Genomic DNA, 24,602 nt, shown 5'->3' with positions numbered 1-24,602 from the left:
ATATTTTATATGTAAATAGAGAACCAGGGACTGACCCTTTTGGTTAAGGGTCTCTGTCAGCCCGGACAGAGAATAAATCTCAAAGACATCCAGAGAGACCACCTCCAAAAGTGGAAGGATATTTAAATGTAGAGAGTCCAGTGCTTCAACCTAACTTTCCAAACACCATGATGGAAAGACACTCTTTCTGCCTCACATTCTGGATAATAGTAACTGATACCTTAACGTCATGTCACATTACCCATTATTCACTCACTATCAAAGCTGATTCCTAGAACATGTACATGCCTAAAACTTTTAATTTCTTATAAGCTCTCAAAACAACTTTGGAATTAATGATAAGAAAGCTGAAACATAAATGAGTGAAGTAATTTGTCCAAGTCACACAGAATAATTATTGGAGATACGTTTAAACCCTGGCAAGAGGGAAAGCTGAATTATAAGACATAGTGAGTGACTTTATGGCCCTTTGTTTGATGTGACCTCAGTAAGTCTCTTATCTCTCATTGGCCAAGTGTGTAACGTAAAAGGGCATTGGAATTCTTGCAGCCACCGTGGAAAACAGTGTGGAGATTTCTCAAAAGACTAGGAACAGACTTACCATATGACCCAGGAATCCCGCTCCTGGGCATAAATCCAGAAAGAACCATTCTTCAAAAAGACACCTGCACCCCAATGTTCATAGCAGCACTATTTACAATAGCCAAGACATGGACACAGACTAAATGTCCATCAATGGATGACTGGATAAAGAAGATGTGGTATGTTTATACAATGGAATACTACTCAGCCATAAAAACTGACAACATAACGCTATTTGCAGCAACATGAATATCCCTGGAGAATGTCATTCTAAGTGAAGTAAGCCAGAAGGAGAAAGAAAAATACCACATGAGATAACTCATATGTGGAATCTAAAAAAAAAAGAAAGAAAGAAAAGAGAAAGCCAAATGAACATAAATACAAAACAAAAACAGAATCATAGACAAAGAATACAAACTTGTGGTTGCCAGTGGGGAGTGAGGTGGAAAGGGACAGACTGGGAGTTGAAATTCATAGATACTGACAGGAATATGCAGAATAGATAAACAAGATTATACTGTATAGCACAGGGAAATATATACAAGATCTTGTGGTAGCTCACGGTGAAAAAAGTATGCGACAATGAATATATGTATGTTCATGTATAACTGAAAAATTGTGCTCTATGATGGAAATTGACACAACATTGTAAAGTGACTATGACTCAATAAAATAAAATTTAAAAAAAAGGGGGCATTGGAATTCTAAAGTCCTTTCTAGCTTCTAAATTCTGTGACTCAGTCCTAGTGAGTCTATGGGGAAATAGGCACTCTCATATCTCACTGGAGGGTCAAAACATAGATTGCCTCCTAGCAGAAACATGTCATTGTGTTGTTTCACTTTTAAGGATTCAACCCAAGATGCGCAAGATATAAAGCCAAGCCATGGAAGGTGAGAATGCTTATCTGAGATTTATATATACTAGCATGCAATTTAGGAACAACTTCAGTATCTATAGAAAGGGATAGATTATTCACATTTTCAGACATGATCATGCTCTTACTAATATCATGTTTTCAAAGAATAATTAATGCTATTGAAAAAACTTACAACACAATAGTGGGAAAATAAGAGATAAAATTATAAATATAAGACTATCTGGTCTTGATTTATGTTTATGTAGTCATGTGTATATATGTTTATATTCTTTAAAGGTAAATATATACAAATATCAACTTAGCTTCTTTTTTGGCAACATAGTTACAACTTGATTTCTATTTCCAAATTTTTCCCACAAGCACTAATTTTATGATCAGAAAAATAAAATCTTTTGAAACAAAATATATTTGACAACAGGTATCAAGTTCTATGAACAATTTTCCTCCTCTCTCTTTTCCACTTCTGATCATTTTAGAGAATCAGTGAGGACTTAAGACTGACTTTCCTTGGATCCCCTAGGAATCTGTGACATTCTTGCTGCAATCACTTGGATTAATCTTTGGAATGAACATATCCCTTTGGAACGATCATACAGATTTCTTTCCTGTGGACTATGCTGATGGCACCAAGTTATCCATGGCTGGAGACCCTATTCATGGAAACCTGTGCTGTGCTGCTAAATCCATGGTCATCAGAGGCTGCCTCTAATAGTATGTAACACATTGTTTACACTCAATAAATTTCAAGTTATAATCTTCAATAATAATAGTAATGAAGCAATAAAAATACCTGAGCTCAGTAGCACTGATATCGTAGCTCTTTATGAGTTCCTGGCAGGGAAAGCACATTGTGAGCAAGACCAGGAAGGTCATAGTGTTCAGCATGGTAGACCTTCTAGAACAACCTGTGAAGCAGAACCAATTTCAAGTGTGCAAGCATATGGGCCTGCAGTGGTGTCAGTTTTCCATTCTAGGAATCGGGGCTGATGAAGTTGCATAAAGAGAACTGGAAAAATTTGCTAAATTCCCAGTTTTCTCTGAATTGTATCTACGCTGTTAGGGTAATATGGTTTGAAAAACATCTGAAAATGTCATGGACTTGGTGATGTTATATTGGCAAATTAGTGGGACTCTGTTCCATTGCAATTTATATCTTTCCCAAGGAATCTGTCCTGATCACTCAGTCTTACTTTTCTTTCCCCTTTCTTACTGTTGTTAGCACTTATCACCTATGGGTGCATTCAGATGTTTGGATATTTTATTTCATAATTTAGATGTGCTTCTGCATTTTCCCCTCTGTATCCTCTCTGTGAATTTTCTAAATTACAGGATCATTTGCTAGATTTTTTCAAATCTAACTAAGAAGTGATGTTAGAAAGGCAGAGCTTTTATGAGCAAGGCCCTGGTCTACTCCTCGGAAGTAACCCTGGGTAGAAGGAGGGGTGTGAGGACGTGATATGTAATTATTTACCTCCTCTGTTATTTTTCTTCTCTCTTCACTACCACTGAAGTTGTAGGAGGGCACACTTTTGTTGTATTCATAATGTAACCATACAACCGGAAAAGGATCTGGAACAAGGGGAGCATCTAATAAATGTTTTTGAGTGAACAAAAGAAGATTTAGAAAAAGTTGCCCTCCCAGAGAACACACATCACTGTGAGAATCTACCTCACCAATTCTCCAAAAAAAGGGGTGTGTCCAGGCTGGTTGGGGTGGAGTAGGTTGATCTGAGAGTATTCAACCAAAAAGTGACACAACACCCCTGGTTTTTATCAGAGAACTGTGCTAAATTCATGCATCTTCCCAAGCCTCTGATATTGACCTGATTACTTCCTGACACACAATTGTGACAGATCAAGGATTTCTCCTAGTCCGTTTCTCATCATGCTTTGTGATCCAAGACATCAACTTTAAGCTTCTTTAATCCGAAACAATCACAATTGACCAGACCAAAAAAAAAAAAAAAGTCATGAGATGGGCCACGAAGGGGATATTCACTAAATACCTATGGTGTTAAATGGCGTACTCTACTTGGACACCCGCCATAATGGCAAAGAAGTCCCTATGTGTATAAGACACAAAATAAAATACTTACAGTAATGATAATTGTTATTATTCAATAATCTGTCTTTGTTTTCAGTTAATACACAGAGGAAGCAGATTATGCATTTTCGGCGAGCTTTCAATTATACAGCTGTAGATAGTAAATATGAGATACGCATATGTTGAAGAATTAAAGAGTGTTCCAACTTCCCCTGACACCAATTTTTAGGTTCTGCTGAAAGTCTCTGTGTGACCAGGGAACTGAATCATAAAATACTTGATCAAACAAAATGAAAGGAGGTTGTTTTCCATTGTTGAAATTATACTCCACAGAAAGCACGCGCACACACTCTGAGATAAAACTTTGCTCGTATATTCTAATGCCCTGTGCATGTGTGTGTGTGTGTGTGTGTGTGTGCACGTGTGTGTGTATGCTTTTTCGCTAAGGATGTCACATCTCTCAGAATGCAAGCTGTTGGGGTTGAAATGCCTCAAAGCATCACCCAGAACTGTGAATCGGACCAGACACAGAAAGCATCTTCAGATGCTGGGCTACTGTTTGAAGACTCACTGTATTCGTGACCCCTATTTTGAACAAGACAGTTAATGTTGGTCTACTACATAAGATTTACCTTTGTCATCCTCAAAATTAAGGAGTTCTCATCTGCAAATGTCGTTAGGGATCATTTTGCCAATCCCTGTTCCTGAAACATGAAATTCATTTACCTCAACGCTGAAGAGGTGCTGGCCATCCAACAAATCCTGGGATGAGAATATTTTCAAGAAATAGAAATTCAAGGCCTGCCTTTTAAATGTGAAGGAGCAGCAAAAGCAGAAAGACACCGAGAACCCAGGAAAGGACAATTGACTTGAAAATCGGAAAAAGAGAAATGATAGAAAGTCTGATACCAAGTTGATCCGCGTCAGGGAACATCACCTTTTACATGAAAGTAAATCGACAAAACCGCCTTCTCGCCACCTGTGTCTCTTTCACAGTCCAATTAAAATCACGTTTCCTTTGAACACACAGGAAAAAGAAGGGAGCGTCTGGGCACGTAAGGGACCTCAGTCGTCTGGCTCTGCCAACAGGTGCATTTGTCATGGCCTGGGGAGCAATGACGGGACTTTCCCTCTATTAATTGAGAAGATTATACTCTGTGATACCCACGTTTTCTCATCCCCCTTCTTAGATAGGGGAGTGGAGGAGAAAAGTGGACACTGGTTAAGCAGGAAAGAGAAAACCCCTTTCTTGATTTTATTGCATTCTAATTAAGCAGGAGAAGAGTGAAATTTTCTGCAGCAATACAGCAGCCTGGAAACACTGACAAGGTCAATTATCTCCTGATAAGCCCTGCACCGGCAAAGATTAATAATATGACTAATCTTAATTGAATGTGAGTTCATTGAATTTTATTTCTTATTTTAAAGTTCTCTTGGTGGGTGTGCACGCCATGGTGCTTGGAGAGTGATGGATGGAAGCAGTGGAGTCACTAAAGAGCCCTTAGTCCCCCGTGGCCTGCTGTGCAGACAGAGGATGCAGGCTTGATTTTCTTTTTTTTGGTTCCTGCTCACCCCCATCCTGGCAGGAACCGAGAAGGGGCTAGTTTGATAATGTAATTTGTTCCATGAATGAAGAAAGTGCAAGAGCCTTCAAACCTATGAATTTGGAATTTCCCAAATGAAACTGAAGTGTGACTGACTGATGATGATATTTAAGGTGAAGTCGGGCTAGCTGATCTGTGTAGAAAAAAAAAAGAAAGATAACAGGTCCTACTTTCTTTCCTGGGATCCATCATCACAGATAAGTTGATTGTTATAAAAAAAAATCTGTCTAATGTTTGCTTTAATTTTTTGCACCTTTGTTATGAAATTAGGGAAGGATGTCCATGGACAAGACTTGTTTTGAATGAATTGAAAAATGGGGGCTAAGCTTGTGTTGTGTATGACGATCTTGTAAGTAATTTTCCCAATGGAGGACTGAGATGCTGCTCTTTTCACCCCATTTCTTCCCCACACCTGACGTTGCTTTTTTGTCTACAGATAGATGACCTCCACTCACAGCCCATGGCTTTACACTCCTCCCTTGCAGAGTTGAGATGTGATGTAAGAGGTCGCGGGATTCTAAATCGCAGAGAATATAGTAACTTCTTATTTTGGAAACACTGCATCTATAAAATGACATAACACTTTATTTCACGAATCCTGTGTGTTGGAAATGTGCTTTATAAAAATACAGTTGAAAATGAAGGCTACTCACGGAAATGAGAGTGAGGGAACCAATGAAAGTTACTGTAAGTGCATCAAAAGTCACACAGGAACGAAAAGTGATTTGAGCACAACTGATTGAAGCCTCAGAGGCATTAATTGCAGATGAGATTTGAAACATAATATCAACCTCCAATTTGACTCATCTTTCCATTTCTCCTGCGGACCTCGGCTACACGTGAAACCTCCCTCCTCTGAAGTCACAGCTCAAAATCTGCTAACTTTAATTTGGCAACCAGAAACTAGCTTGACTGCTTGTAACACTGTGGTATTGCAATTTAACCCACATGTAAGTGTGTATTTGGCCTTTCATATGTGTGGTCTTATCTCCTCAACAGATAAATTCCTTAAATATGGGAGCCATTTTTTTAAACAGCTTTTTATCCTGCAGAGTAACAGGCGGTGATATAGGGGATGAACTAAGTACTGAATATATAATTGAGTAAAAATGTTCCAACTTTTCAGCATTGGGACTGTGATGCGATATCAGTGCTGGGCACATGCAGCTGAATGTGGAGGTATTTTTCCCTAGGTGATCCTGAAACCTCAGAGAATCACCTGGCTTTAGCAAATGATGATCGAACCACAATGAGGGGCACGCATCACAGGTCACATCAGAGCATGGAGGGGGAATAACGGGGTGAGCGAAGAAACAACTTTAACTGCGAAGAAGAAAGGAGAGGAGGCTCATTAGTGGCAAAACACAGCCATAAGCCAGACTCCTCCAGAGGCACCAGAAGTTCAGAGCAATGAAAAAGGCGCTGGAGAGGTTCGTGCCATCTGTAAGTTTACATGTTGATAGCTTAGGGGGCAAACGATTGCAATTATTCAGAAATACTGATGAGAAAGTTCATCATTAAGCAAAGCAAGATTTAAATAGAATATAAATTGTTGGAGGTATTGTTCCCTGTTTTGCTTACTTCCTGGTGTCTCTGGTGATCTTCCATTTAGCATCATCCTGGAAGAGGAGGCGATCCAGGGCTTGATGCTGCAGTTTCTGATACACAAACCTGCCCAGGGGTTTTGTCAGCATCTCTCCCCATGTCTGCGAACAGGGTAGGCAACTACACCCGCCAAGACGTGACGGCAGTCGACGGCTAGAGTATTGAAGTCTGGTGCGCGTGACTGGGGTTCAATGAAATTACACCAGGAAAGATGAAGCCCTTCCAAGTCGGTTGCACACATTGCTCTGCGAAATTTTCACAACCAAAGTTTTGAAAATCTCTATTGAAACGCATTGCCATGTTCCATCACCCATGTCTTTCAGAATGTGGTCTGATGTTGCCTTCTCCACTTCCCATTTTCTTGGTTAAATGCAAAGCATATTTGTAAATGATGTTTATTTTTCTATAAATAAGGTTTGGATTCCTTACTACTTCACGGCTGCGTGCTTCACCTCTGCCCTCTCTTAACGCATTTCCATGAAGTGCATAAAAGTGGGGCTCAGAATCCAGGCAGACATATCTCCCCGGTTACCACGATGAAGAGAGCGACATGGTGGGTTCAGAGTCACACTTGGTGCACATGAGCACAATTGGAAATATTCATTACTGAGTTGATCTTTATCATTTTTTTTACATAATAATCTGTTTGTCTTGACAGAATTGTCTATATCTCTGCTCTTTCCAATTCTTTTAGATGATAAGGATCTAGTTGTGGGTAAGAGATGGCACACTTGGTGTCGAAAACAGACAGTTCGACCTTTTTGTCTGATGGTTGAAGAAATAAGATGGATTATTCTGGCCAAAGGCTGACTATCAGTCTATATTTTCTTCTGGTATCTGAAAACCATATAACTCATTTTTAAGCCTGTCTCTTCAAGAAAGGGGAAGGGGTAAATTTCTCTCCCTCTTATCCATAGTCTTAGTAATCTCTTCATATCTCTCCCCTCCCTAGTCCTGAAAATAAGATCACTGGGCAGCACGGCATGAAAGACTCTTTATGAGGTGGTAGGTGGCCCCTAGTCAGCCTTGAATGGTTCCTAAAGCATTGACTTTGAATTATAATTCTACAACTTAAGATCTGTACATTTTAGAAGTTACGTACCTTGTCTGAGCCTCAACTACCATCCTTAAAATGAGAATATTAGCATTTATTCCAGAGGGTAAGAATTAAAGGAAATAACCCATGCAGAGCACCCATTTCTAAGAAAAGTAAGAAGCAGATGGAGGTCCCTTATCTAGAATCTAAATCATTATAAAATGAAGATACACAAATACTTCATACTGTGCCACTCTACTGGGCTTCATGGAACATTCATTTCAACTCTCTGAGGTTGTATCATCACTGTTCCTGAGAGGTAAGGAAACGGAGGGTTAGTGAAGTAAATGAGGTGCCCTGAGTTACACAGCTAACTGGTAGGGTTGGGGCAATGCGAGTTCAGAGGGCTCTCAGTCACTGCAGCGTGTTTTTATAGGCATTATTATCCCATTTAATAGAGCAATGAGACCTGTATTTTGGTGAAACCCTGTTCAGGATGAGGGAGATAGATCCGTGCCACATAAACACTGAAATACTTGAAAAATATTATTGGGAAATTTTATCTCAAAGATCCTCTTCGATGTGAGAAACTATCTCATGCAAAAGTGAATGTTTTCTTTCCATGAAAATATGAAAACTTAGAAGAACTTCTTCACGGATATTGGTATGAATTGAAACTTTTTTTCAGGATGCATTTTTTTTTCACATCTGGGTTGTTTCAGATATGATATGACAACCCATACAAAAGTCCTTTGAAAAGTAGGAAGGCTTGTGTTTGTATTGGTTAAATCAATGGCCCACGTAGCAGTCAGTGATTTCCAACAAACTCAACTCTTCTGTATTGCCATCCCTAAAGGAAAAAGTCTGTAGGAGGTAGTTTTTTTAAGCAAAGGTTCTTAGCAGCAAGGAAAAGAATTTCCACGCTTTTAATTCTGCTGAAGGGAAAAGACATCCCAGCCTTCTCAGGCCCTTGCTTGGACAATTGTGTTTAAAATAAGGTAGCAGATTAGAAGCAGAGACGATACGCTGATAATGGTGAAGAGTTACTGGTGATAACAGACAAGAAGATGGCAGAACCACTAACATGAAATCAAAGTGTCATGGAATTCCGAAAACAGGGCCATTACCAGAGGGATAGGCATACAGACTTGGGCCAACAAGAACCAAGATTTCTGTTTGTGAAGAGGAGTCTGAGACAGCCAGAAAGCACGAAGCGATTCTCACAGTTGCCCATTTAGAAAGGCATATTCTTATTTTGAAAGAATCTTCCCTCCTAAATTTTCATATAAATATTACATTTTTTGCTTTGTATAAAGAAGTAAACTTAATTGTCTGAAAAAAAATTCATCAATGAAACTTGTGTTATTACAGCCTGGAAAGCAAATGACTGTGAGTCTATATGACAGATGATTGAGTTCCTGACTGAGATAAAATGCTGTAGCAGGAAGGTACGTTTCAACAGAGTGACTGAAGGTGTCTGCAGATAGCAGCCCACGCTGGGTGCCGGCAAGTTGCCTGGAGAGCACTCTCATCAACAGGGAAGTGGTGACCAAAAGCTGTCACCACAGCACGTAAGTCCATGTCAGAACTGCCTGCTTCTTCACTCATCATGTTGATTGACTCCTTTCACGAAAACATCAAGTTATCTGGCATCATTGAAACCAAGCAACTGGTGTATCATGTGATCGTGTGTGCCCTTCAAAAGTGGTGATGCGTTTAAGAAGATTGAGAACCCCGAATGTCAATAAGAAATAAAATCACCAGTATGATGGGGTGTGATTAAGAGCCTGTTTCAGTGTGGTGCTCATAGCCAGTCTCATCATTTCAAATACCACCCACGTGCTGACAACTTGTTTTCCTAGCTCATCCTTTTCTCCTGAATTCTAGACGTATGCCTCCAACCACCTCATCGATGATTCTTCTTTGGGTTAACGCTAGACAGGCGTAAGGCGGGAATGGATGGGGTCTGAGTTGCTCTTTAAGGATGGTTAAAATTGGGCAGAGAAGAGAGGAGGAAGGGCAAACACGTGCACCAGAACAGCTGAACAAGAGCACAGCATAACCAGTCAGTATAAATGGGGATCTTCTTCTGCAGAGGGCAAACTAGTACATTTTATCTCCAAATGTGATAGAAGATAAAGAATGAGAAATCCTCCAATGCCTCTAGGAAAAGTCCGGATTAGACGTAAAAACAAAGGAGTTAAACATTTCAGCTAAATGGCTTTTGTAATTTTAAGATGGCAAGTGTCCCCAAGATTCTAATTGATAAATAACCTTCTGGAATTCCTTCAGATTTCCAAGTAATTCTCCAGTCTTCATGAGAAAGAGAAGAGACATTGAAACGTGCTGTCAGATTTTGGGGGAGAATTCATATAATTTTTTCTAGGCTAAGTCAAGGCTCAGGTCAAACATCAAAAAGGGTCTACCACCAACCCCTACCAGTACCTTGACATATCCCTTATTAAATTCAAGTGGCTATAGTTTTGGGGTTTTTTTTTTTGCTTTTTTTTTTTTTTTTACTGCAGCCCAAATCATCTTCAGCTCTTTCCCAGCAGCGATGAGCTTTGAGGCAATAGGATGGTAGGAATCTTTTTTCATGTCTCCTCTTTACCCCTAATCTTTATTGCCTGTTCATTGCAAGAACAAGCATGAAAAAATAAGACAATTTCCAAAGATAGTCTAAAATCCCAAAAGGTAAGATAAAGCCATCTGGAGTCCAACACGCATATCATATTTTCTTTCTTTAGCAAGGCAGTTCTGCGTTTTATGGAAGGCATCCCAGTAGGCAAAAACCTACTAGCTGTTTGTAACTCCTTAAAAAATTAAAAAAAAAATAGAATAAAACTGCAATGTTTCTTTAATGTCACAGCCTGAATTATAAGCAGAGAGTTGGCACATCGCTCAGTTTATTCATTCTAATTACAATTGCCTTGTCACCGAGATGCCAACCTGACGAAGAACAAATCAGGGAGAAAGTCCCCAGGGGCCGCTTAGTGAGAGCAAGGCTGTCTCCAGTGGAATCAACGTGACAATTTCTTCCTTCCCTCCTCAAAGTCGAGAGTCCCCCTGGACAAATTCACATTTGATGATTTTCGCGAGGCTCTCTGTCTTCAACTGCTTGATTAGCATCTCACTCACCTAGGAAATGAGACTAAAGTTTGTGACCATTAAAAGGAAACCCAAGCATGTGCACAGGTGTCTGCTCAGGCGTGTGACGTGCTTACGGAAACCGTTTCCTTAACTTGGCATCAAGAGTTGGCACTGATGGTGCTGTGTACACGTATGTGTGTCTGTGTTTGAGCGTATGCATGCCTGTGTATAGGCATGTGTGTTACTCTTTATGTTTTCAGAAGGTGATCTTTTCACACATCTCAGTCTAGAAATATGAAGCCAGAAGTTTGAAAACCACAGGCAAAGGTGTGCTGGTCGGTTCCCATGGGTACCTGATTTTCCTCTTTCTAACATCACAGCAGCTGTGCTTAGAGATGAGATCACTGTGCCTCTTGCTCCTAAAATGTTTCATACAAAACTGCATTCTCTCTTGTAAAACACATTCCCATGGACTGGGGTGCAATTAGTGTTAGAGGGGAATTAATATAAATCAAATTCTAAAAACTACATGGATAATATTCTCTCAGTCCACCACCAGCTCTTGCTTGTGATTGATCAGTAGCCCGGGAAATAGAATGGAAAAGGCACAGAAGGAGCCAGGATTCTGCCTTCAGAATCATTCCTCCTACCTCTTTGTTGGCATTTTCCTGAAACACTACTGTGGTTGATAGGACGATGGTTCTTAAACTCTGATGTGTGTAAAGAGCAGATAACTGGGCTCCTGGTCCAAACATCCCATCCACTACAGGTGAAGGGTAGCTCAAAAATCTGCATTTTGACAAGCATCGGGGGGTGATTGGATCAGAAATGCTGCAACACTTATTCTCTCCATTCCCAAATTCCATGATGAGAACGTCTGTCTCATAAAATTGTCCTACAGCTTAACTAAGGTGCGCTTTTAATTATGATATATTTCAGCTCCTTCCAAGTAATTTCCAAGAAAGGACTGAGCATCAGTATTTCCTCTGTGCTACACAGCACCCCATACATAATACATGCTCAGTAAATACTTGCTGATATGAGTTGATTTAATGCAGAAACCAAAGTCATATTGTTTAAGTGCCTTCTTTCTAGAAGCTGGAGTTTCCTACACAAACACACAGACTGCAATCCTTTAGAATTCTAAATGATTTTGGAAGAACATTTGTCTCTTCAAGGAGATGGGTCAGTGATGACTAGCTGTCCCCTGGGCCTGCAGACTTCTCAGCTACACCTCCCGCTCAGCTCTAGGTGAAATGATTCAGTGTTTCTGCCCAATGCATGGTTGATGGTCCGAGTCCTTCACTCATGGCCACCTGAGCTGCCCAAGCTGAAAATATACACCTTTTCCTAGGACTAGAAGGTCAGCCAACAAGAACAGAGTTATATCAGCCAGGATATAGATTAAATACAGGAGCTTCAGACCTTTGTGTCAAAAAATAGGTTTATATTCTCCTTCATGCTCAGAGATCAGCAAATTGAATTATCAGCCCTGCATGTGACAATTCTCTGCCCGGTGCCTTAGTGCTTCAGGGACTGAAGAGAATGAGTGAGTCATTTTCTTGGCCCTCAAGCAGCTTGCAGTTTAATTTGGGAGACAGAAGGACGCTAAGCATGTCGTGATTTGCCAAAAAGTAAAAGAAATCTAGAAATGTTTAGGGAAGAGAGACAATCTTCAGATGGGGCGATCTGAGAAACCTTCAAGGAGGAGATGAATCTGGTGGACTGGAGCAAATAGGTAGGTGCGAATACAAAGGAGATGAGTCAGCCTGGGTAGAGATGCGTCTGGTGGTCAGAAGCGCGAGGAAGGCAAAGCAGAGGTCCTTCCATCCTCCCCACCCACCGATAGCTTTCCAAGTCATCCATTCCTGTATTTCCTAAGACTTACAGAATATAATATTCATACACTAGTTTTGTACTGGACTGTTACATTGCATTCTAGGTATGTTTGATGTTTGCGCAGAACCCCCTGCTCATGGAAACTTCTCTCCAGTATTTCATTTCCATGGTGTCAAATAGCCAATCGATTAATTAATCCTTACATAAAGAATAAATGAGAAACTTAAGGGAAGCCCTGGATAACTGATCAGATACAGTCCTAGTTTAGGACAAAAAGGCAAAAAAGGTTATACTTTTCAGAAAGACTGGGGGAAAGTCTCAAGTCACATAAGGGGCAGGAGGGGGTGGCTATGACTCATGGAGAGTAAGTCCTTAGCTGCAGGAGATATGCACTCAAGTCTAAGCAAGGTAGAAGTTTTGTTTTTTCATTTCACCAAATTTCTAGCTTTGTCCATCATCTACTAACACCTAATTGAGAAGCAGTGTACTTTAGTCTTACTCTATCCAAAATGACTGGTTCCCCATCACTTAGGAGTGAGTGGTCCTTTGAGTTTCTATAATAAGACTCCTTCCTGTCTCTTCAAACCCATGATGCCAATTTCGTTACTTACCCTCCTCCTTCACCATGTATTTTCCTGCCTTGGCATTTGAGCCAAATGCCCCATCCTATGGCTAGGCATTTTGCTCTCCCCTTTGATCCACCCAAAGCCATCCCTCCAGACCCAGACAGAGCCCAGAGGATTTCCCAGACACTGTTGATTCTTCTCTCTTCCACACCCTTGGATGTAGAAGTGCAGGCATGAAGCACATGTGACTGATCCAACGTCATGTGTCCGCATATGTGTGCATGACTTCAGAGCACTAGATGAGCCATTATTGCCCTATGTTTGTGCTCTCTGAAAAGGGCAGACTTTGATCATAGGTGTTGAAATCAGTTTGTTCAGGAACCCTTAGTCTCAGTGGCTGAACTGGAGAGGACAGACCTCAGTAAGGCATCCAATGTGCTTGTAAAGATCCATACAGGGGTTAGTGGACGATACAAAGGAGGTTCCCCATCAAGCCTGCCTAATCACGTTGATCATCCCCAGATACCTTTCCACTGCAGGACTAAAAGCCATCTCAGATGGTCTCCCTGGCAAGAAGAAAGTGAGTTGCATATTTTGGGCAGTTTAGGTGGTATGTAAAATGCAGACAGGCAGGCATTTATGACACCACTGTCCTTTGCGGAGCTATGGTGGGCACTGCATATTCCTATGGGGGGGGTGACGGTATGTATACGAGCCTCAAACTTTTAAAAACCACTTGACAATGAAAGTTCTCTATTTTTCAAATCACTTCTTCCAGCTTTAGTTTTAATAGCAGGCTAAGCAGTGCAGTCGGCCTGGGCCTGAGCCATTAAAACTCACCTGTGGTATTTAGTGGCTGGCTCTGGTGACCAGAGATGGTTGCAAAGCCACCTTTTCCCTCAGGTGACTATTCACATACCAGAAATGCACTCCAGCGAGGAGCAGCCGATTTAAAAGACAAACTCAAGTGTGACTCAGAGCTAATACAGATCAATCACCATTAAAACCTTTCGGAATAGGGCTCCCTCTCCTGCCGCTCTTCACGTCAAATGCCGTGTGTTATTATTCCCTAGAATCTTGAAAGAATGAAGATCTCAACAGCCAGTTAGATAGGCACCAGGAACAGAAAGGAGACTGAAGTGAATGGAAACACGCCGAGCCAAATGGCAGTTTTGTCTTTTAAGGCATCCTTAAACATTTCCCGGAGCTGCACCACACAATTACTCAGGTAAATCATAATTGCATGTATTGCTGAAGAGGGAAGAGAGAGTAAATGATGAGGGAGGTGTGAAGGGATAGAATGCCTTCCATGCTTTGAATGGTACCCTTGAGAATCAATAAGGTCAAAGAAAAAAAAAAAAAACAACACTGGTAGGGAGTTCTCCATATAGGCACCTACAGAATGACTGACTTCATCCCAAGCCAGAGCCTCCAGAGTAGAAACTTTTCTCCCATGGAGGGAATTCATGTAAAGTAAAATTTAATTTAAACTTAGGAAATGGACCTCGTATTGGAATGATTCCCTGATAATGCCAGAAACGACAGGAAATGCGTTAAAATAATTTATAGGGTCCAGTTGTACTTGAACAGATGATTAACGGTATTCCACCTGCTTTCTAAATATCCCCACCTTCCACTAATTCCTCCGAAATTTTGCCATTTCAGTCAGGGTGAAATTTATTGGCACCCACTTACTGTGATTCGCACGCAGAATGATTTGCATGCCTTTATTAGGAATGCAGTTTATTTGGGGGGCACATTTGATTTATAAGCATTTGGCAAGTCTGCCCTTCTACTCTTTTTTTCTGTTTTGATGTATGCAAGGGCAGAGTTACATTTCCGGGGCTCATTCATTCCTTAGAAATTAACTTTTTAGCTGAAATCTTCCACTTGGTAAAAAAAAAAAAAAAACTGGCAACAAATTCAATTCAATCTCCTTTGCTTGGCTACAACAAAAAAAACAGTAATTAGAATCAGGACTTCTCTTTGGCAATATTTTGCACTAGATGGAGTTTGCATATAGTGGCTGTGGACTCACCATTTCTACCTCTCAGTGCTCTTTCTGTTAGCCATTTCTGTCTTTATACGTTATCTCAAAATACATAGATATCACTTAAAAATATTCCTATATGTGTGTCAACTGACATAAATGCACAGCCTAAAAGTTGAGAGTTATGCTTTATTTGACAGACATCTTTGAGGGCTCAAACCCCTTTGAGTCCGGGATGACAGCCTCTCAGATGGCTCTGGGGGGCTGCTCCCAAGAGGTGGTGGAGGAGCCAGGATATATAGGAGCTTTACAACAAAGACCAGGTAGTTGGGACATTAAAAGATGTCTTGTTAACTAAAGAAAACCAGGCATCTCAAGTTAAAGAATTTAGTGCTCTTCTATGTATGGGAGGGAGCAAACACTCAGGCTCATTGAATTCATTCCTGTGACAAGCACCTCGCTATCCAGGGCCAGTGTCCTGTCCTTTCTTGTTCTGAGTCCCCTCAGGGTGCACCGCTGTGAGAGGCTGCAGAGGCCGGGCTGCGGGCTTGTCTTCCCTGGGGGGTGAGGCAGCCGCTGATGACTTGATGGCTTCAGCGTTCTCTGTTTACTCATATGGTTTACAGTATTTTTCTTCACGTGCAAATCTTCCCCTAATTTTGCCTCTACTCATTTCCCACCTTTACAGGACCATTGTTCACTACCTGCCCTTAACTGTCAAGAGGAAAATGATCTAATAAAATTTCGCCACCAGAGTGAGAATGATGCCTGCCTCCATGAGGCAGCTGGGATTTGAAATGGAATGGTTAGAGAAACAATGCCTTAATTATAACTTCATAATTTATAATGAGCCATTCATAGACATTATGTAATTTGATCCTTAACACATTTTTCAAGATAATTACACATATTTCAGTTTTATGTGTGGAAAAACTACCACTCAGGAAAAAGAAGTAATTTAGGGGCAAATTGTGGGTAGTGGGTGACCTAAACCAGGTCATCTGTCACTGAAGTCTCTAAGGTCCCACTTTTGCACTGGCTCCTTAGTGAGAGCTAAGAGGCAATAAAGTAATAATGGGCTTTTGTTTCTGGGCCAGACCCAGATGCATCTTCCCCTGGGCTGGGCAGCTTTCGTATATCTTTCAAATCAAATTACCTGGGTGGTTTCCTCTTCTGCCTAAAAGTAAGAGAGGAAGAGGAGGAAAAATAGCATTAGGAAAAGGCTGAGTGCAACTACAGGGGAATCTAATTTAGGACGTGATCTCAAGAAGCCTTAATCCCACAGAGAATAGTCCGAGGCAGGTCATACTTGTCCGCTTCTCCTATCAGCCCGTTTCCATTTTTAGTCTAAGGCTGTTCAGTGACCTTGTCCTGTGGCCCAGCTGGACAATATTACCAGAGAAACAGGAGTAGCTACAGCCTAATTATACGATTACATATTCATTTAACTCCTAGAGAGCTTATGACTTTTCTGAGAGCCAGAGAAGTAGTTGGCTGGAAACTCATGTTGAGAGATTGTCTCACCTCAAGATACAGAACCTGTGTATGGAACGTAAAATTATTAGCTGAGGTGTGTTGACGGACATCATGAGAAACAAAATGATGGAAGACATTTAAAGTAAAAGTTCATAGAAATGTAACTAGATCTAGAAACTTGCAATCAAGTCTGCATGGTTTAGCAAGATAAATGTTATCAGTGTAAGACATTTCACACTCAGATTGTGTCCAGACATTTTCTTATTTGAGCGAGTCATCGTGCGGATGGTCATCTATTTTCTACCTGTGCTAGTTTTGCTCTTTTTCTATTAGGAGTGAGAGATGCTAAGAAAGAGTAATGGCTTCTGAAAAAGAAAAAAAAAAGATTTAAAAAAGAGGAAGAGAGGTCACACTCTACAGAACAGTTCCTTCTTGATTTTGTCTTTCTTAAAATTGGTTAATCTGTGATTCATTGCCCAACTGTCTTTCTTGATAGTGCTGGCTTTGCTGACATCTACAACAGGGTGGGAAATTTTTTTCTGTAAAAATTTTTGGCTTTGTAGACTACAGGCTCTGTCTCAATTCTTGCCTCATTTCTGCTGTCATAATACAAAATCAGCCTTGGAAAATACATACATTCATAGATGTGGCTTTGTCTTAATAAAACTTTGTTTACAAAAAAAAAAAAAAGAAGAAGCAGGCTATACGTGGCCCATGGACTGTAGTTTGCCAACTACAGGGTATAGAAAGGTATGGTATTATATGTCAGCGGAAGGTAAGTCACTGTTACTTTTCCACTGTGTCCATTTTCAAAGTTGTTATAATAAAGTAAAAGAGTTTAATGAGTTTAGTTTTTTCACAGTAAACTTGAAATTAGTATACAAACGTCTCATCACACTAATGAAAAAACAAACAATATGTAATTTTACTGAGCAAATCACAAATATCTTTAACAACCTCAAGAAAAAAATTTTTTTCTTTCTTTTTTTCTTTTTTTACATATAGTATCATTTCAGTTGATAAAAATCTGGACCCCGTGATGGACTTCTGAGATCACTTGGCTATAAGCAAGCACAAATCTCTACTTCTATAAAGCTCCCTTTCTCATTGTACCCTACATTTTCAAGGCTTTTGCTCATGTCCTGATTCTGTCCTTTGGTAATCCTCCTCACCTAGACTGCACTTTTCTCTTTCTGCTAAATCCACTCCAATATTTCAGGGCTAATTTATGTCCCATCTTTCCCCATAATGCACATTTGGCTACCTTAACTGGCCATTCATTATTTTTATCTTCCCTACCCTGTTTTCAAGCCTTCAAATCTAGCTCCACTCTCATGTTTCCAGGGTCTCACGGTGCAAACCAGGGTCTTCACTTGTTTTCATAAACAGCTTTTTGTACAGAGAGAAGGTGTTAGTATTTTTAACTCCTTGTTTCCCCAGCAGGAAGGTGGATTCTGCAGAGTGGTCCTACTGTCTGATGCACTGCATGTGACGATGAGCATCACTGAGATGACTGGACAGAATACAAGACTGAATCTGGAGATCAAGATGCTGGCGATCATTGCTACAGGGCTGTTTGCAACTTTTTACATCAGTTGACTTACATGCAGATCCAAACGAGAATTTCCATCTTGTTACACAATGTTCTAGTCATCTCAGCTGATCTGCCCTTTTCTTGGGAGTGAGCTGGAACATTTAACCAGCCTTGATAGCACCTCTACCTGACTATTAGAGAAACAAATGCTAAGAAGTTTCAGGTAACCCAAACATAAATGGGATCATTGTCAGTCTTATTGTAGATCACCTTCAATACTATCTGGTCAACCGAGTGTTTGCTTCTGGTGGACAATTTGTCTCTTTGACGATAATTGTGATCCTTATTACCAGAATTAAATGATCAAAGAGAAGATTGCCTCTGAGAAATAAATTGACACAAGCAAAAACAAACATACAGAAAGCACGAAACATTCTCGCCGTAATGAGTGTCACCAGAACACATGTTTCCTCCCAGGCACTTTGTGAAAATACAGCCTATTTGAAAATGCTCATGACATCCCGAGTTCTTCCACCCTCATCCCTTAGTAATTAAGGAATCAAATTTGTGAGGATGATAACGGGGCCCCCTGCCTAAAGTGACCACCCCCATCTCTTGCCATCTTTGCAGGCCATCTCCTGGGGCAGCTGGAATGCTGAGGGAACCCTCCTAAATACGAGGTTTCAAAATGCAGCCACGTGGTTGCCAAAGCGGTCGTGGACCGGGGCTTCTAACCCCTGGGGTATTGGCCTCCTTTCCTTTTGTGAGAACGTGTTTTCATGTTTGGTGCTCCTATCACATCTTCAGAAGTCTGCAGTCTGGTTTCCTTTTTGAGGATAAAAAGACATCAGATTTTCTCTTATTTACAACATCTCTCCGAAGTCTGAATAATAAAGGAAGCTTCGGGTCTCTTATCCATTTTATCTTGTCATATACATATATATATATGTGTGTGTGTGTGTGCATGTGTGTGTGTATGTGTGTAAAATAATAAATGTATATATTTATTTATAAATATATACCATATACACATGTAGAATATATTAGAATAGAATGGAATATATTATATAGAATATATAGAATATATATATTTATATATATACATGTCCCTTATTTTTATATACATACATGTCTCAATATATATTTATAATATATAATATAATATATATGATATATCATCCATATGTATAATATATAATATATATTTTATATATATACATGTCTCATCCATTTTATCTTGTCATTTATATATATGTAAAATAATAAACGTATATATTTATTTATAAATATATATATTTTACATATATACATGTATAGGTGTATGTAAATGCAGGCTAGGATTATCCTTTTCTATGGCTAATAATTAAGATCAACTGAATAAATGAAAAAAAACCCCACTATATTTGCTGCTAAAAAGGGCATCTGGTAGCAAAGAGGTGGGAGTGTCCGCTGGAGGGTGATCAGATGGGATGTCTTGACATAGAACATAAGAGGTAAAAACGAAGGACGTGTCAAAGGGAAAACACTGGAATGGAAGGACACAGGCAAGCCGGTGGAAGCTTGACTGTAGAGGAAAGGCGTTCCTTAACTGAGCAGACAATGCCTCTAATTATAAATCTCTAACCAGCAAGCGATGCAAACTTGAAGTATTTCAAACAGTTCTGTAGTTTGGTCTATTCATCAAACAGCAACCCACGTGTGAGCACCAAAGATGGTTCTGTGCCACACATTGTTGTTGGTGATCTCCCAAGATCCATTCCCCCAAATCGTCTTCCTTGGTAAAGTTCTCGAGCCTTGTTTAGTTTAGGATGACCGTGTGCTCCCTGGCAATCTCCGCCATCCTGGGGTGAAACGTTATCATGAGCAATCACGATCATTTATTCCGCTCGCCTGCTCTGAGTTCACTCACAGCCTGTGACACAGCCAAGCCTCGCCAATGACACCGGAGGAGACAGCCACTGGGGAGTTTCTGGGAAAGCAACCCGCCCATGGGACCGCCATGGTCGGTGGCTGAGCCAAGATTCAAATGCAGGGAGTCTGACTCTGTCTTCCTTTGGGAAGTGAGTAAGCAGTACCCAGAGGTTACTGCTCTCCGATTCTACAGCAGACGTTCTCAAGTTGTACTGGGAGAAAGAATACCTTGGAAAGTTTATTAAATGTAGAAGCTCTGCTTTGACTTGACTATTAAGCTCTCTGGTCAGGCAGTGAAGCAGGTGAACTTGAGATCATGTTATTGATCCTGGCTGAGTGAGTGGAGCTGACGGATGGGGGGGTTCCTTATCCCTGTTTTATATTGTGGTTTATTTAGTCTGGGGAATTGTATCATTCATTCTGTTGTCCCATGGAGGTTAAGCGCATGATTTTCAAATGGTCTCTGTTTGGTGCATAATGCCAGATTTCTAAATGTCCCTTGTTTAGATGGAACACGTTATCAACTGCTTATTATTATATTGGTACTTGCTTGATGTAATTACTGGGGTAGTCATTAAGGATGCTAAATTCATTTGCTTTTCTTCTAGAACAATGTTGCCCAGTAGAATTCTGTGGAATGTGATAAATGTTCTATATCTGAGATATTCAACACTAGTAGAAGTTAGTCACAAGGGACTACTGTGCACATGAAATGTGCTCGGTTCAACTGAGGAACTAAATTGATAGATTTCATTTAGTTGTTATTTATTTATGTTTAAATATCCACTGTGGCTTGTGGCTCTAATATGCAGCTTCAGTGTGTATATATGTACATGCTGGTATTTTAGAATCTTGAAAAAGTATTTTATCTTCCTGACAAGTCTAATTTGTAGAATGGTCTATGCCCTGAATTTCACTTCTCTTGAAAATCTAACACTTGATTCTCAGCTATTCTGTTCATCAGGGTTTGTCTTCACCTCCCTGCCATTCCCAGGCAGCCCCATCTCTGGGAGGCAGAGTAGTTTTCATGTCAGACACATGCGTGGACTTCAGACTCATAGAATCCTGACGCACAATAGCCTGGCCTCCTAATGGGTCACCACAGGGCGCCCAGGACAGGAACCACCTTTCCGGAGAGATGGACTCATTCATTATTCTGAAAGATTAAGTAGCAAATACCCATTAGAGAAAGTGCAAGCTGAAAAACAGATAACAGCTGGAGAAAAGGAGAAAAAGCCATTTGCAGATGAGAAAGGGGGGAGGGTGGGAACGAATGTGTTCCACACCGAATGGGGCTGGCTTTCCTTTCCAATCACCCAGGGCCATGTTTTGCCCAGAACTGGTGCCCGTGAGCTGCCAGACTCTTGCTGTAGTAGCCAGGTAGGACTCACCGTTAGAGTCCTAATGGAATTAGTAGGAATGACAGACTGCTCAATAAATCACCTGCTGGCCTCTTCCATTTGAATGAGAATTGACTGGTACAAATGATTGATTAACATTGACAAAGCCATATGGGTTCAGGCAGATTCCTTTTGTTCATATTTTCAAACTATTCAAATTGTATCTTTCTTTGAGGTCCAACATTGAGGTTTTTTTGTTGCTGTTGTTCTGTTTTGTTTTGTTTTTTTTTCTCCATTAGAACATGGATTGGGGAAGGGGAGGGTAGATTTACAGAAAATGGCAAAACTTTGATTCTCAGGTTACACTGGCTGTGTGATTTTGGGAAAATAATTACTTTTAAGTCTCTGTTTCTTCGTCTGTAAAATAGTGTCTTCCTTATAGGTGTAACATTCAACAGTGTCTGGATTTAAAGGTTGGCAACATCACCATTAACACAGTCTCTACAAGAACGTCAAGTGTTTTCACTCTCGGATACTTACGATATGGTTCAGACTCTGGCGTGTAAATGTGAGATGCCCTGTCATTTCAGATTTGGTCCTGCCTCTCAACGAGACTGTAAGCTCTCCAGAGGCAGGTCTGAACTCCAACCCTGTGAGACCCTCACAATATTACATTCAACAGAACACAACCAATCCCCTGTTTGTCTCAGGCAGCGAGCTTTTTTTTCACTTTGGTCACATTTGTTGGAGGAAAGTAGGAAGGGTGCTGGGACGATGAAAGGAATTGGCTCCCTGAAAGATCTTGTCAAGTTTGAGATAAGCATCAGAGTCGGAGCTTGAGGTGGGATGTTGGGGTTCAAAAAAGTAGATGGGATTTGGTAATGGGACTGGGGAGAGAAGCAGCAATCATTAGGGCCCGTCTCCTTGGGCAGCAGACCTTGGGCTCTGGGCAGGAAACAGTCCCCATTCACAGGGGGAGAAAGGCCTAAGAAGAGAGCAACGTTGTGCACTTAAATAAAAATGCAATTTCAATGTACGATTCTTACCCTAACAGAGCTTTAGGAAACCTGACAAAATAGCTGTTTGGAATTCCAAGGTAACAGAAGTCCAGTTTTAGGCAAATGAGCCAAGAGGGAGCGCACGGGCTGAGGACAAGGACGGGCAGGTGGAGTCATGGCCAATGTCAGTGTTAGGCACTTGGAGAGGGAAAAAAACGTGAAGCGTTCAGTTGGAGCTTCAGCCCAGCTTAGATGAATAGCTTTAGTCTAAGTTCTACTAGGTTGGAGGGCAGGAGAAACCCACACAGATCTGACACTGGATTAATGTCCTGCCTCCTTAGGGCTAACTCAGGGTCTGGTGCAGGAGAGAGCGTAGAGTTGGGAAACGTCCTTGTGGATCTCAGCTATGAGTTGCTGGGTAAAGCAGATTCAAAGGAATTCTGTTCGTTTAAAATGCATGTTATCCTTAAGGAACAAATATGGGTTTCCTGGGTCCTTGCTGCTTGTCCATTAGCTGAGCTTTCCCTGCTATGAAGATGGGCCCAAGTCTAATTGACTGACCACATATGGGACTCTGAACAATGGCAAACCAGGAGGATCAGGCAACATGGCTGCTCAAGTTGTAACCATGGGGATCAAGCAGTGAGGTGGGACCAGGAGACCAGCCAATCTCAGAATGCTGGTGAGGCTGACAGGTGGCCATAGATGTCACTGCCATCCAAAAGCCACCCGGTGTCCAGTGTACCATGGGGACCCCTAAGTCTGACTCCCAGCGTTTCAACCTGACCACCCTCTGTCTCCAAAAACCCTGACCTATGGCTTTGAATCTCTATCTTGTTTAAACCCACACTCTGTGGTGTGTTTTCTTTCCATCTCGTTTCCTTTTCTCTGTTGACATTTCCCTCTAAGACTATAGAAGTTTTGAAAAGAAGCCTGCCTTTTCTTAACCCCCATGCCCAAGTCCTGAAATCCAGTGAATTCTCTGATTATGACATTGTCCGGAAGCGTTAGTGTGTAGCAGTGACGTGCTCTCCCACTCACCACACACACACAGCACCCCCAAAATGAATCGAACCACATCTGTGTAATCCCTTCCTGACATTGTATTTTAGGCAGAGCTCTGCATGTTGCGCGGTGGTTAAGATCACAGGATCTGGAGTCAGAAGACCCTCGGGCAAAAACACAGCTCCATCAAGTATGAGTCTTGGGGCTGAAATTGAGCAAATCACTGACCTATTTAAGCAATTGATTCTTCCAATCTAGTGTGAAGAGAATAACAGTGACCCATTTCATTGTGAAGTTTAACATTCCCTAATGCTGAATAACTACTCAGTTAATGTGGCCACTATTATTACTTAGTATTATTAACATTATTATTAACATGTCTCCTACTATGTCCATTTTCTGAGTCCAGATAAGACCCTTGCTTCAATCTTCTCATTGCTAGTTAATTCCACCTTTAACAAATTGCTTCATCTCTGTAACACCAAGCTCTTCTATTTGAGTACGCTCCCTTGTTTATCTTCAAAGAGTGTCACTGGCATCAAGAATAATTCACAGCTGCAACACTACACCCCCAGATCCTGTAACGGACACTTCCGCTTTGCAAGTTTGACACACTGTTTTCTGACCCAAGGGGAAAAAAGACAAACAGACAGACATTGAAAACAGCAACACGTTATTTGCCTATGGTAGAGAACAAAACGAGAATGAGGGCTTGGTGGAAAAGCTGGATCTTCAACCAAACTTGTTGCCCACCGGTCACCAGCTTCTTAAGAGCTTGTGCATTAGGGACATGTTACAGTTCATAAAACATAACCCATTGCTTTGAGGAGAAGGGTAGGAAAAAAACACTTATTCAGAAAAGTGAGTGAGAAACCAAAGAAGCTTAGATGATAATTCTGCGAATTTCAGTAAAGATGATGTCATCTCCATGAAAGAGTGGTTTGTAACTTCCTTTGCATTTTGCACACCAAACTCCAGCCACATCGCCATGTGTTGTCCCAGCGGAATTCCCTGTCTCCTGCCTTTGCCATGTCTAAAGAGCTCAGCCAGACTAATTTCCTCAGGATTCTTCTGGACACTCAGAGGAGTCTTAGTTGTTTTGTT

At 40.9% G+C, this 24,602-nt stretch overlaps 1 long non-coding RNA gene across 2 annotated transcripts; it reads left to right on the top strand.

Moving 5' to 3' along the window:
• The first annotated feature begins 1,344 nt into the window (after window positions 1-1,344).
• LOC140688869 (uncharacterized) lies at window positions 1,345-18,632 on the top strand. Of its 2 annotated transcripts, none has more exons than XR_012063711.1 (4): window positions 1,345-1,473; window positions 1,981-2,171; window positions 14,318-14,472; window positions 18,154-18,632. It is a non-coding gene; the product is annotated as an uncharacterized lncRNA (long non-coding RNA). The 2 variants fall into 2 exon arrangements; XR_012063712.1 differs by having other exon boundaries at window positions 1,937-2,171.
• The last annotated feature ends 5,970 nt before the right edge of the window (window positions 18,633-24,602 follow it).

The sequence above is a fragment of the Vicugna pacos genome, chromosome 24, assembly GCF_048564905.1.
Source record: "Vicugna pacos chromosome 24, VicPac4, whole genome shotgun sequence".
Classification (NCBI taxonomy): Eukaryota; Metazoa; Chordata; class Mammalia; order Artiodactyla; family Camelidae; genus Vicugna; species Vicugna pacos.
Note: the sequence above shows the minus strand (reverse complement) of the source record. Positions and strands in the feature narration are given on the sequence as shown.